Raw genomic sequence first — 13,996 nt, 5'->3', positions numbered from 1 at the left:
AAGTAATGTAGTGTTGCAACTTATACTTATTTTTATCATCTAATAAAATGCTAATTGTTCAGTATATAAATTACAAAGAAAAAAGTAAAAATTCTCCATCACAGTCTGCTGAAGCACAAGGTGACGTCTTTAAATGTCGTATTTTACTCCAAAAAGACCCAAATATTACATTTTCTATCACGTGAGACCAAACGAAGCAGCTAAATCTCACATCTGACAACCTGGAATCAGTGTGGTAGTTTTACTGTTCCTTCATGTGTGATCTGATCTTGTATTGTGTGGTGTTCATCTCTTACTCTGCGGGCCGTATAAACTGGCTCCGAGCTGTGACAGTTGACCCGGTGAGGACGCTGAGGAAGACGCCAGCATCTGTTAAACACAGGAAACACAAAAACACATCAGTTTACCTCGTGAGAAATAAACCTATGAATAACTTGCACACATTCTTTTTATTATAGCAAAAATGTCTAAGTGGTGTAACATAAAAACTTTGCACCAGATAATTCAACTTGCTTAAAAACACTAAAAAAAAACACAAATATGACAGTGAGCTCACATCTTTGTCAGGGCGGTGTGTTGGGAACATGGACTGTTGACTGTAGTAGAGGCTGGAGTCATCCGCATAGTCGCTCTCTACCCCCCCCTCCATAAACTTCTTCCGGTTAGCACCAAACATGCCGCGTGTCACCTGTGGAAACCAGAACAGAGAAATGGTCAGAAATGAGGAGACTGATGGGCCGATGGAACTGCTGCTGAAACAACTACAGTGGATTTAAGTGGACTTATATTAATAATGACTTAATAGTAGAACATTTTATATAATATGAAGAATACAACATGTTTGAATACTGATTTTTTAAATAAAAACAGGTCAAATTTAGACATTTGCAAATACAAACATTTGTATCAGCTGCACACAAATAAAAATATGATGCTCTTTAAATATATTCAGGGTAACGTTCCCCAAACACTGGTGGAGAGAGAGTTAGAATAGCTCGAACATGTGTAGGCTGAACATTCAAACGTACATAGTCCCCTTTAAATATGGACCTTGTGACTCTGTGTGGTCAAAACTTTAACATTTCAAGAAGCTGAAAGATCGATATGGAGACTTTTGGAGAAGTGAAAGAAGAAGAGGATATCGCAGTGTTGTGAGAGTGTTCAGAGGAGTTTTTGTCTGTCAGCTAAGCACAAAAAATAAAAATGTAGGGAGATCCAAATATTGGTGTTAGTTAGGGCAATAAATCTATAGTAATATTTTATAGATATCATCTTAGATTTTGAACATGATGTGGAATAAGAGTCTTTTCCTGCTTTTAACAGACTGTTCTATTATCTGCCTTTATCCACATTACTGATGATTATTTATCAAAAATCTCACGGTGTAAATATTTTGTGAAAGCACCGACAGTCAATCCTACAATATTGTCAAAATCTCGATATAGAAGTATTAGTTATAATAGTTTTAATAAGATAGTAGTTATGAGGATGTATTTTTATGATGTAGCAGTGAAGACTGATGGCTCTAATGGTTATACAATAAACCCCACAGCTCCATAAAGCTCTGCTCATTTTACCTTTACATTAAATAACATTAACATCATTATTGCTATGTTATATTTTCATGTCTGAGGTAAAATAGGACATGATATTGTGTGATAGGAGATGTTTAGTGGTGTAAAAGCTAAAAAATACACTCTCTCTGCTCTCTGAGACATGAATCAAGGTTTAATCACATTTATTGATCAATCAGATCCACTATTGATGCTTTCTAAACACATCTGTGCTTCAATGTTTGGTATAGACACTTTTTATGAGGGGACTGTAGAATATGAACAGTATGAGTCAGATAGGCAGAGAAGCTCCTGTATAATATATATATATATATTAATATTAACAGCGCTGTGTATGCAGAGCTGGTTAGAAACTATTTTGCTTTATTATTATTATTATATTTTTACGTCTTGTTTCTCGGCCGCTATAGCACACGTACAGCTCTCAGCAGAGATATGAAGGAAGCGAGATGTCTCACTACTCAGCACTTAAAACATGCACGATGACATAACCAACTAATCATTGACATTTAAATTAATCCGCAAGTAATTCTGTCATCGTCTACTAATCGTTGCACACCTAATTTTAACAACTACTAAGAGAAGGATTTCAGGAAATGTTGATTATCACGATAACACTCACATTTACTGTGATTTTTACCTATGATAATTATAGCATTAAATTAAATACACACTCAGAAGCAAGCGTACATACACATATAAATATTCTTTTTTTTTTTTGGTAGGACATCCACACCACACTATATACATACACTCCGATTTTTTACTATTTTAAAAACTTTGTACCAAATAATTAAACTAAATTCTCAATAAAACACCATATCAACTAGTTTGGCATGATCTTACATTATAACTTTATATTAAATAAAAGGTAATAGAATACACATGTTTCAAATGAAGTAATTATTAGTATAAGTCCACTTAAATACAATGTAGGTGATAAAACATGTAATACTTATCATTCTTTTGTGGTTACACCATTTGACATTTTCAGGAGCATTCAGTCTTACTTTTAGGTTTTTTTTAAATGTTATTTAAAAAAATACAAAATGTACTTTTTTTTTAACAAACCTTATACTGCTTTAAAACACATGTTAAAGATATTTTGCTCATCTTGCTCAACCCTTATTTGTCACTGACTCTTGTACATATTGTCACAAACTACAAACGAGTGAAGATAATATGATGTTAAATTATAATCTGTGGTTCGGGACAGAAATCCAAACTGAGGCACAATTATTCTCAAATGATTTCAGCGTATTGACTTAAATCCCCTCAAATAGTAATCAGCTCTGATCATTTCAGCTGCTTCTGTGCATTTATATAACACTGTTTCTGCAGGTTTGAACAAGTTAAATGTAAGACTTTTTAAAGACCATTATGAATTAAATGTAAGTTTGCAAAAGTAAGGAAAAATCTCAAAGTAACTAAACATCTGATCTTGTGAGTAACATCAGTGGTTTCATACCAAATGTGCCTAATTTAAGGGACTTCCTGCAGATATAGATGTACTGTGCTTCAAAATTGACTGTTTGGTATCAGTTTAACCAATCAGTGAACTCTGATTGTTCCAGCAAACACTACCTGGATCCTTCAGAAAGAATTACAAACAAAAAAAAAAACAAAGAAAAAGACGACGGAGGAAGTAGTAAATTAACGTACATATTTAAGACCTAGTGTGCAACATATGGACGGATTTAAGACTTTTTTTAAGGCCTAAAATTAAAATTATTACATTTTAGACTTGTAAATACCCTGCAGAAACCCTGATATAAACATAAAGGCAGATTAAATGTTTAAAACCTGGTGAAAAGCTGCACAACATGAGGCGATGTAAACACGGAACCACTTAAATATGTTTGTTTACTACATAAACCTAATAGATTACACGATGCAGCGGCTTCAAACAACGTGAAAAACAATTGTTATTGTGCTGTAATGTTAAATAAAAGAGAATAACACCGGTGAGAAAAGTCTCCGTGTGCTTTTAAGCTTCTCTTGTTCTTGTTTAGGAAGCTGCAGCACTGTCGCAAAAAGGCTAACGTTAGCCACACAACGCTAATGCTAATTCTGGCTTATACTGAAATAAAACATTTAATTAGGACGTTCAGGTCCAAAAAATAAGCATAATTACTGAGCTTTGTGTTCGCTTTGTAAAGTCCACACAACACAGATAATGGTTAGTGTTACTTTGTTAGCTGCTAGTATATCGAGCTAGGAAGCTAACTGCTAACAGCTAACTGCTAAAAGCTAGTTCTATTGAAATACATGGGAGCGTTAGCATGCGAGCTAACACAACCGAGCGCTGCTGTTCGGCTAAAAACAATGTTTAAAAAGCCCCCAGCTGGAGCACCTGTGAGCCCGGTGTTAGATGAGTTAGTGAGCCGGTGAGAGGTGAGTTACTATGCGGGTTGTGTGAGCAGGCAGCCGGCTGTGTTTGTGTCCAGGCCTCCAGCGGTTAGCTCCATAAACAACAACACAAAGCAGAGAAACTGGACCAGAAATCACGATTATTCCCCCGTTCATTCGCGGCTGGGTGACGCGGTTAGCTATCGTGTATCCGGTATGTTGTTCGCCGGGCTGCTCTACCTGATGAAAGAAGGGAAAAGAAAGTAAAAGGAATAAAAAAAAAAGCAGCTCACCGCATCAATCTTTCTTCCCCGCTACAATCCAAGATGGCCGACATCATCAGCGATGATGCTGGGAGGCCTTTCCCCTCTGACCTCTGAGCCTCCATCACTATACAATATCCTTCTCCAGTGTCCTATACTGTGCTTTACTGCTTTATTATACTCTACTGCTTTATTATACTCTACTGCTTTATTCTACTCTACTGCTTTCTCTATCTGAGCCTCCATCACTCTGATATACTCTACTATACTGTGCTGTACTCTATTCTTCTCTAGTGTACTTTACTACCCATTCTATTGTGCTCTACTCTTCTATAATATACTATACTCTACTGTGCTATACTATAATATACTATACTCTACTATAATACACTCTACTATACTATACTATACTATACTCTACTATAATATAATATACTATACTATAATATACTATACTCTACTATAATATACTATACTATACTCTACTATACTATACTCTACTGTGCTATACTCTACTCTACTCTACTATAATATACTATACTCTACTATAATATACTATACTCTTCTATAATATACTCTACTCTACTATACTATACTCTACTGTGCTATACTCTACTCTACTATACTATAATATACTCTACTATAATATACTCTTCTATAATGTGCTCTACTCTACTATAATATACTCTACTGTGCTATACTCTACTTTATTCTAATGTGCTCTACTCTTCTCTAGTGTACTTTACTACCTTATTCTACTCTACTACTTTCTCTACTTTATTCTACTCTACTACTATATTCTGCTCTAGTGTTAACTCCTAAAACAACAACAGAACCCTAAAAATATAATAAATCACGATTATTTCCTCTTTCATTCGCAGCTGGGTAAAGTAAAAGGAATTTTTTTTTAAAGCAGCTCACCGCATCAATCTTTCTTCCCCGCTACAATCCAAGATGGCCGACATCATGCAGGGAGGCCTTTCCCCTCTGACCTCTGAGCCTCCAGCACTCTGAGGTTATTGTGCTTGGCCCCAAACACCTTAGAAACACATTATCTAATGATATAACTTCTCTGGATGGCATTACTCTGGCCTCCAGCACTACTGTAAGGAACCTAGGAGTTATAATTTACCAGGATCTGTCCTTTAATTCCCACATAAAACACATTTCTGCCTATTTTCATCTGTGTAATATTACAGAAAATCAGACACATCCGGTCTCAAAATGATGCTGATAAACTAATCCATGCATTTGTTACTTCTAGGCTGGATTATTGTAATTCATTATTATCAGGCTGCCCTAATAAATCTCTAAAGACTCTCCAGCTGGTCCAGAATGCAGCTGCACGCGTTCTGACAAAAACTAGAAAGAGAGATCACATTACTCCTATTTTAGCTTCACTGCATTGGCTTCCCGTAAAATCTAGAATAGAAAATCCTTCTCCTTACTTTTAAAGCTCTTAATGGTCAGGCTCCATCATATCTTAAAGAGCTCATAGTACCTTATGTACCTACCAGAACACTGCGCTCCCAGAACGCAGGCCTACTTGTGGTTCCTAGTATCTCTAAAAGTAGAACAGGAAGCAGAGCCTTCAGTTATCAGGTTCCTCTCCTGTGGAACCATCTCCCAGATTGGGTCCAGAGGGCAGACACCCTCTCTACTTTTAAGAGCAGGCTTAAAACTTTCCTTTTTGATAAAGCTTATAGTTAGCAAGCTCCTAGTTTATGCTGCTATAGGCTTAGACTGCCGGGGGACTCCCATGATGCACTGAGCTCCTCTCTCCTCCTCTCTCTCTCTCTCTCTCTCTCTCTCTCTCTCTCTCTCTCTCTCTCTCTCTCTCTCTCTCTCTCTCTCTCTCTCTCTCTCTCTCTCTCTCTCTCTATCCATCCATCTATATCCATTAACATTCATGTACTATTAATGCATCAATAAGCTAAACTTCTTCCCCAGAGTTGTCAGAGGTAATCTGGGCCTGTACACGTCCGGATGACAGATTTCAGTCCCGGACCTTCAATGTGCTTCTCTCTCCTCTCCTTCCTTTCTCTCCTCTTTCTCTTTCTCTCCTCTCCTTCCTCTCTCCTCTCCTTCCTCTCTTTTCTCTCCTATCCTTCCTCTTTCTCCTCTCCTTCCTCTCTCCTCTCCTTCCTCTCTCTCCTCTCCTTACTCTCTCTCCTCTCTCTCCTCTCCTTACTCTCTCTCCTCTCTCTCCCCTCCTTCCTCTTTCTCCTCTCCTTCCTCTCTCCTCTCCTTCCTCTCTCTCCTCTCTCTCCTCTCCTTACTCTCTCTCCTCTCTCTCCTCTCCTTCCTCTCTCTCCTCTCTCTCCCCTCCTTCCTCTCTCTCCTCTCCTTCCTCTTTCTCCTCTCCTTCCTCTCTCCTCTCCTTCCTCTCTCTCCTCTCTCTCCTCTCCTTCCTCTCTCTCCTCTCCTTACTCTCTCTCCTCTCTCTCCTCTCCTTCCTCTCTCTCTCCTCTCCTTCCTCTCTCTCCTATCCTTCCTCTCTCCTATCCTTCCTCTCTCTCCTCTCCTTACTCTCTCTCCTTTCCTTCCTCTCTCTCTCCTCTCCTTCCTCTCTCTCCTCTCCTTCCTCTCTCCTCTCCTTCCTATCTCTCCTCTCTCTCCCCTCCTTCCTCTCTCTCCTCTCCTTCCTCTCTCTCCTCTCCTTACTCTCTCTCCTCTCTCTCCTCTCCTTCCTCTCTCTCCTCTCTCTCCCCTCCTTCCTCTTTCTCCTCTCCTTCCTCTCTCCTCTCCTTCCTCTCTCTCCTCTCTCTCCTCTCCTTACTCTCTCTCCTCTCTCTCCTCTCCTTCCTCTCTCTCCTCTCTCTCCCCTCCTTCCTCTCTCTCCTCTCCTTCCTCTTTCTCCTCTCCTTCCTCTCTCCTCTCCTTCCTCTCTCTCCTCTCTCTCCTCTCCTTCCTCTCTCTCCTCTCTCTCCTCTCCTTACTCTCTCTCTCCTCTCCTTCCTCTCTCTCCTATCCTTCCTCTCTCCTATCCTTCCTCTCTCTCCTCTCCTTACTCTCTCTCCTCTCCTTCCTCTCTCTCTCCTCTCCTTCCTCTCTCTCCTATCCTTCCTCTCTCCTATCCTTCCTCTCTCTCCTCTCCTTACTCTCTCTCCTCTCCTTCCTCTCTCTCTCCTCTCCTTCCTCTCTCTCCTCTCCTTCCTCTCTCTCCTCTCCTTACTCTCTCTCCTCTCCTTCCTCTCTCTCTCCTCTCCTTCCTCTCTCTCCTCTCCTTCCTCTCTCTCCTCTCCTTACTCTCTCTCCTCTCCTTCCTCTCTCTCTCCTCTCCTTCCTCTCTCTCCTCTCCTTCCTCTCTCTCCTCTCCTTCCTCTCTCCTATTCTTCCTCTCTCTCCTCTCTACTCCAACCAGTGGAGGCAGATGTTCTCCCACTGTGAGTCTGGTTCTGGTTCTGAGGTTTCTTCCTGTTTAAAGGGAGTTTTTTCTCTCCACTGTCACCAAGTGCTGCTCATGTGTGAATGTTGGGTCTCTTTAAATGAAACCTTACGAGTTCGGTTTAGACCTGCTCTATGTGTAAAGAGCCTTGAGAACTTTTTTTATGATTTGGCGCTACACAAATAAAGATTGATTGATTGATTGATTGATTGATACTCTACTGTAGAAAATTATACATTACTCTTACATTGTACTCTACACTACACTCAATTCTACTATACTCTGCACTTCTGTTCTCTATGCTACTATAATCTGCTGTACTATATCATACTCTACTCTATTACTCACCACTTTACTGCACTATACGCCACACTGTTCTATTCTACAGCACTTTACTCACATGACTCTTATCTACACAACTTTAATCTACTCGGTTAAATTCAAAGGCTTTATTGGCAGAAAGTCACAAGAACCTTTTTTGCCAAAGCAATACGAATTGACCAAATATTTGGACAATACACACAAAAAACCCCAATAATAATAATAACAACACAATATTAAATAATTGCTGTGTGTCAAATTCACACGTCTGCTTGTACACTGTGTTCACCACTCTGTGCTTACTTATGCAATATGCAAATTTCGACAGGTTAGTATCTCAAATCAAACACGTGCACCTACTGGAAATGATGATAAGGTAGTTAGTGAGCTTTGAGTAGCATTTGCATTATTGTTTGCGCTACCAAATCATTACAGACTGATAAATTAACCCGATAAACTTACTGATGGTTTAAATCTGACAACAGTATAATGCTGCTTAGTGTAAACAACACATTTATCATTTACATTTGTATAATGCTGCGATGTTCACTGTAGTTACAATATCATTATATCTCCATTTCCTGTTTGAACAGTGGTCCTTCCCTTCTGCTTCGGAGCCAAGATGGCGACCGTTGAGGGTGAGAAGTGTCCATAGTTTCACACTCAACTTTTTCACCGTTTTGAATGAAACCATCCAGGTTCTCATAGTGCCTGATTTACTAAAGGTGTGTAAAGGAATGTGTAAAAACGTGTGCAAACTTGACATCACCCACAAAAACATGTGCAAGCTGATCTACTAACGCAGCGCACTGAGGTTTGCATCTTTCAAATGTGCAAAGAGATAGTACACCCTGTTCATTTAGTACGTTTACCGTAATGAACGTAATATTAGTAGTTTACCGTAATGAATGTAATATTAGTAGTTTAATGAATGTAATATTAGTAGTTTAACGTAATTAATGTAATATTAGTAGTTTACCCTAATGAATGTAATATTAGTAGTTTACCGTAATGAATGTAATATTAGTAGTTTACCATAATGAACGTAATATTAGTAGTTTACCGTAATGAACGTAATATTAGTAGTTTACCATAATGACTGTAATATTAGTAGTTTACCGTAATTAATGTAATATTAGTAGTTTACCGTAATGAATGTGATATTAGTAGTTTACCATAATGACTGTAATATTAGTAGTTTACCGTAATGAATGTAATACTAGTTTACCGTAATGAATGTAATACTAGTTTACCGTAATGAACGTAATATTAGTAGTTTACCGTAATGAATGTAATACTAGTTTACCGTAATGAACGTAATATTAGTAGTTTACCGTAATGAATGTAATATTAGTAGTTTACCATAATGACTGTAATATTAGTAGTTTACCGTAATGAATGTAATACTAGTTTACCGTAATGAATGTAATATTAGTAGTTTACCATAATGAATGTAATATTAGTAGTTTACCCTAATGAGTGTAATATTGGTAGTTTACCGTAATGAATGTAATATTAGCAGTTTACCGTAATGACTGTAATATTAGTAGTTTACCGTAATGAATGTAATATCGGTAGTTTACCGTAATGAATGTAATATTAGTAGTTTACCGTAATGACTGTAATATTAGTAGTTTACCGTAATGAATGTAATATTAGTAGTTTACCGTAATTACTGTAATATTAGTAGTTTACCATAATGAATGTAATATTAGTAGTTTACCGTAATGAACGTAATATCGGTAGTTTACCTTAATGAATGTAATATCGGTAGTTTACCGTAATGAATGTAATATTAGTAGTTTACCGTAATGAATGTAATATTAGTAGTTTACCATAATGAATGTAATATTGGTAGTTTACCGTAATGAACGTAATATTAGTAGTTTACCGTAATGAATGTAATATTAGTAGTTTACCGTAATGAATGTAATATGAGACGTTTTAACTCCAGTGTGCATAATACAGGGAGGAGAAAATGCAAATATGTTATTTATCACACACATTGTGATTTAGCAAACCTGAAGGTAATGTTGCTGATGGTAACTGCGTCTATAAATAATACGTTTGAAGGACAGGTATTAACCAGCTGTTACTATGGAGACGAGGAGACGGAGACACAATGACAGAATACACACAGGACGGAGTTGTTATAACTCAATATATTAGTTAACCTCTTCCACTAGAACCTGATCACATTATATTTTGCGCTTGCAGCTTTCTGCTCGTCCAAACTCTCCATTAAGACACAAAACCCTCATTTAAATACTGCTGTCTGCACCTGTTTTCATTATTCACTATGCTCAGTAGATCACCCGCTAAACACACAATCTATTGCACTGTGCACGCAATTTTGTACCCTTTATTTGGGATCTTAGTAAATCAGGCCCTTACTGCACTGCACACTTATGTACTCAAACTATTAAAAGTACAGGACAAGAGATTTGAAACGCAGCGTACGGTTAGGACTGGATGATGAAGTACAGTACATCCTTTTCTTATCACAAGTTTAAGCTTGTTCAAAGTTTGATTCAACTTTGTAAAATTATCTTTAAATATGCTCATTCTCATCAAACGTTCATAAAACTTTGGTTACATAATGGAACCCCAGATTCTATGAGTATAGGAGTCACCTTCTCAGAGATGTTGTAACTTGGTTTTTCTCCACAAGCAAGGAGATTTTCTTTTGAGCCCTCTCAGGTCCACAATCATGGTATACAACATGTGTGTGGTCTGAGTTATGCACCGCGTTAAGCCACAGAGGCTCCTCGGGTGTCTGCTCGTCCGCTTTCGTCAGAATGCTGCTCAGTATGGCAAACGAATGAATGGCAGAACTAATAAAAGTAAGCACACTCTCCAACCTCTGCATCTCTCTTTGGAAGGGGAAGAATGTGTCCTGTTGTAGGGGAGAGTTGGTCAGAGCTGCCATCCCTCCACATTAACTAACTAAGGGCTGAAACTGCTCCAACACTTTATAAACACGTGATTAAAAACTCCTGCTGGGGACGGTCTGAGATTCATCAGAGCAGTCTGTGAGGTTGCATGGAAATCCTTCTCAAGATGACTGGAGGTGAATCTAACACTTTATCAAATGTTGTGGGACAAGTTCATGATGCACAGCAAGCGTCATGGTTCTCCATGAGCGCACGAGACAATCCTCCACCGGGAGTCGATGTGTTTTCTCACCGACCGAAGAACAGAGCTCTCATTTACACTTTGCCCCAATTCCCCGAGAGTTTGATGGTCAGTCAGTGTGTGTCATGGTTCCTGCTATCGGGAAACCATGGCAACCACATGGCACAGCTCTCACAGCCGGACATGTTAATCCTACACTTCCCAGTAATACACCAGCAGCTATGGGTCTGGCCCATGAACAGAAGCACCAGGAGAGATCAGGTTTGTCCCCTGCGGTGCGACAGACTAGCCAGGGGACAAAGGCCCCTTCTACTAATGCCTGTTATGTAGTGAAATGGTTCACTTATCAGCACTGGTGTGTGGAAGGAGCTCTGATCCTACATTGTGTCCTCTGTCCTAGATATGAATCTTTCTCCAGCTGCTATTAGACAGAAGCTGGCTCTATCTATGGTTAAAACTTATGCAACAGTTACTTCATCCTGTCATCACAGCTATGGAGAAAGATTGGTTTTCATGCACCCAATGGTTACGCACTTTCTCAAAGGAATCAGATACTACTGCTCTGCTGCCTCATACCGGATCTCCCCAGGATTACTGACAAGGCAACAACCTATTTTCTGCTGTTTAGAGATTTTTATAATCTCCGACAGAAAAAGTCAAGTTTTTCTTTATCATTATAAACTGATTCACATCTACACACCCTCCCGAACTCTCCGATCCTCCTCCGCCAACCAGCTCTTTGCCCCATCTGCCAACTTAACTACCATCATGGGGTCAAGAGCTTTCAGCCGATCTGCCCCCCCCCCGCCTCAGGAACTCTCTCCCACCAGACATTCACACTTCTGACTCTGTTTCCACCTTTAAATCCCGCTTGAAAACGCTCCTATTCAGAGTCTCACACTAACTATGCAATCACGTTCTTGTTTATTTATTGTACTGATGCACTTTATAGTCACATTCATATTTATTCTTTATCTTTGCACTAAATGTTACCTGATTTATATTGTTTGATGTACTGTTGTTGTGTTTTATGTGCCTTGTAAATTGCCTTTAAATATAATGCATTATTATTATTATTATTATCCATAATTGCACAGTTCGTCTTCAGAGGCATTTTGTTTGTTTGTGCAATGTACGACTAAAAGACCAACCACAGTAGGTATAACAAACGTTGCAGCAGGCCATGAAACAGCCAAGCTAACTTGCTCATTGGCATCATTTTTTAAAGTCCTGTGTTCCTGTTGAAATCCAGACGATATCTCTGGTGTACACAGTCTGAGGTGCGAAATCCAAAATCAGTTGTATTTAGTGAAAATAGCGTCAAAAGGCCGAGGAGAAGAGTGGCAAAAAACACAGATACAGACAGAGACACAGGAGATACCACATTCATTAGATTAAGCTGTAAACACTAATGGAAACGCAGTAAGCAGCACAATAACAAATGTTTTCTGAATGTGCTCACAATACATTATTATTCATTTTAAAATACATCTGCTCCCATATTCTCCTAATTATAATATATTCATGGTTAATGTTTTAAGCATGACGGTGACAGAAGGAGCTTCACTCTGAATGATGAACTGCTTTGGACTGGTAACAATAAATAAATAAATACGGGTCAGAGGGTATAAAACATAATCACAATGTTAAAACTGGAAATGCTCCCCACTTAACAATATGCATGTTTTTAAATAGAAAAATACATAAATCAGGATACTCACTTCCTTGATCTTATTCATGTCATTATTATACTGAGTATTATGCACGTGGTATAATAGACTTCCCTTTTTAAAATGTATTTATTCTAATGGATATATCAAGGATGAACAGCTGTGTGCTGTGTCACCCTCTACAGTCATCAAAGTACAACAACAACAATAATAAGAAGAATGTTTTATTTGGAACGCACTTTACTTTTGAAGCATATCTCACAATGCTATAAAGGTAAAAGCATCAATAAGCAAGACAGGTAAAAAAATATAAAACACCATAAAATAAGAGCGTAAAAGCAGCAACCAGCTAGTTAATCAAAAGTCAAAGGTTCTACTAAAATTAAATGTTTTAGGTCCTTTTTTAAAACTCACATTATTCTGTGGCGCCCTCAGCTGGTCAGAGAGGGTATTACACCATCGATGCACTGGTGAGTAGGGAGGGAGACTTTGTATTCAATCCTGGCAGAGACTGGAAGCCGATAACAAGAATGAAGAATGGGTGTGATGTGTTCATACTTTCACATTCTCATCAGGATCCTTGCAGCCCTGTTCTGAACATACTGTAGTCTCTGAAGACTCTTGGGGATCCCAATGAGAAGAAGTGCATTTTAACCCTGCACCAGCTTTTAACCCTCCTGTCGTCCTCCCGGGTCAAATTGACCCCATCTGTTTTGACTGTTCCTTCTTTCCTTCCTTCCTCCCTCTTTCTTTAATATTTATTTTGTTCTTCCCCTCCTTTTCTCTTTCTTTGTTCCCCCCTCCTTCCATACTTCTTTCCATACTTCTTTCTTCACTTCCTCCTTTCCTTCCTTCCCCCTTTCCTTCCTTCTCTCCTTACTCATTTCCTTCCTTCCTTCCTTCCTTGACCTGAGGACAACACCAGGGTTAAGCATTAGTTTGGCAATATTTCCGAGATGATGAAAGGAGATCGTGCAGAGATGTTTGATATGGGCTTCAAACGGTGAGTTAAGGGTCAAATTGAATTGACTTTATTGTCCATCTTAACCCTTTTGTAGTTCACACCAAGAAAGTGCTATTTAAAAAATAATTTATTTACTTTTCCTACTTCATTGAGGCCGTAACATAACAACATAAAACATGGATTATTTATTTCTCATTGAGCCTAAATGTGATGTTTTACAGACCTCTACAGCCCTCATTCACACCTCAATTGTTCTAAACTTATTAAAAACATGTTAGAGACTCATTCTGTTCATGTACAAGATGAAAAAATGAAACTCAACTTCAAAAATG

At 38.5% G+C, this 13,996-nt stretch overlaps 1 long non-coding RNA gene across 1 annotated transcript; it reads right to left on the bottom strand.

The window, feature by feature from the left end:
• Positions 1-143: 143 nt before the first annotated feature.
• On the bottom strand, positions 144-4,232 carry LOC134004288 (uncharacterized). Its single transcript, XR_009927839.1, has 3 exons — positions 4,217-4,232; positions 557-688; positions 144-369 (listed from the first exon to the last, which is right to left on the bottom strand). It is a non-coding gene; the product is annotated as an uncharacterized LOC134004288 (long non-coding RNA).
• Positions 4,233-13,996: the final 9,764 nt, after the last annotated feature.

Source organism: Scomber scombrus, chromosome 22, assembly GCF_963691925.1.
Source record: "Scomber scombrus chromosome 22, fScoSco1.1, whole genome shotgun sequence".
Taxonomy (NCBI): Eukaryota; Metazoa; Chordata; class Actinopteri; order Scombriformes; family Scombridae; genus Scomber; species Scomber scombrus.
The sequence above is the reverse complement of the archived record's forward strand: the minus strand, read 5'-3'. Positions and strand labels throughout refer to the sequence as shown.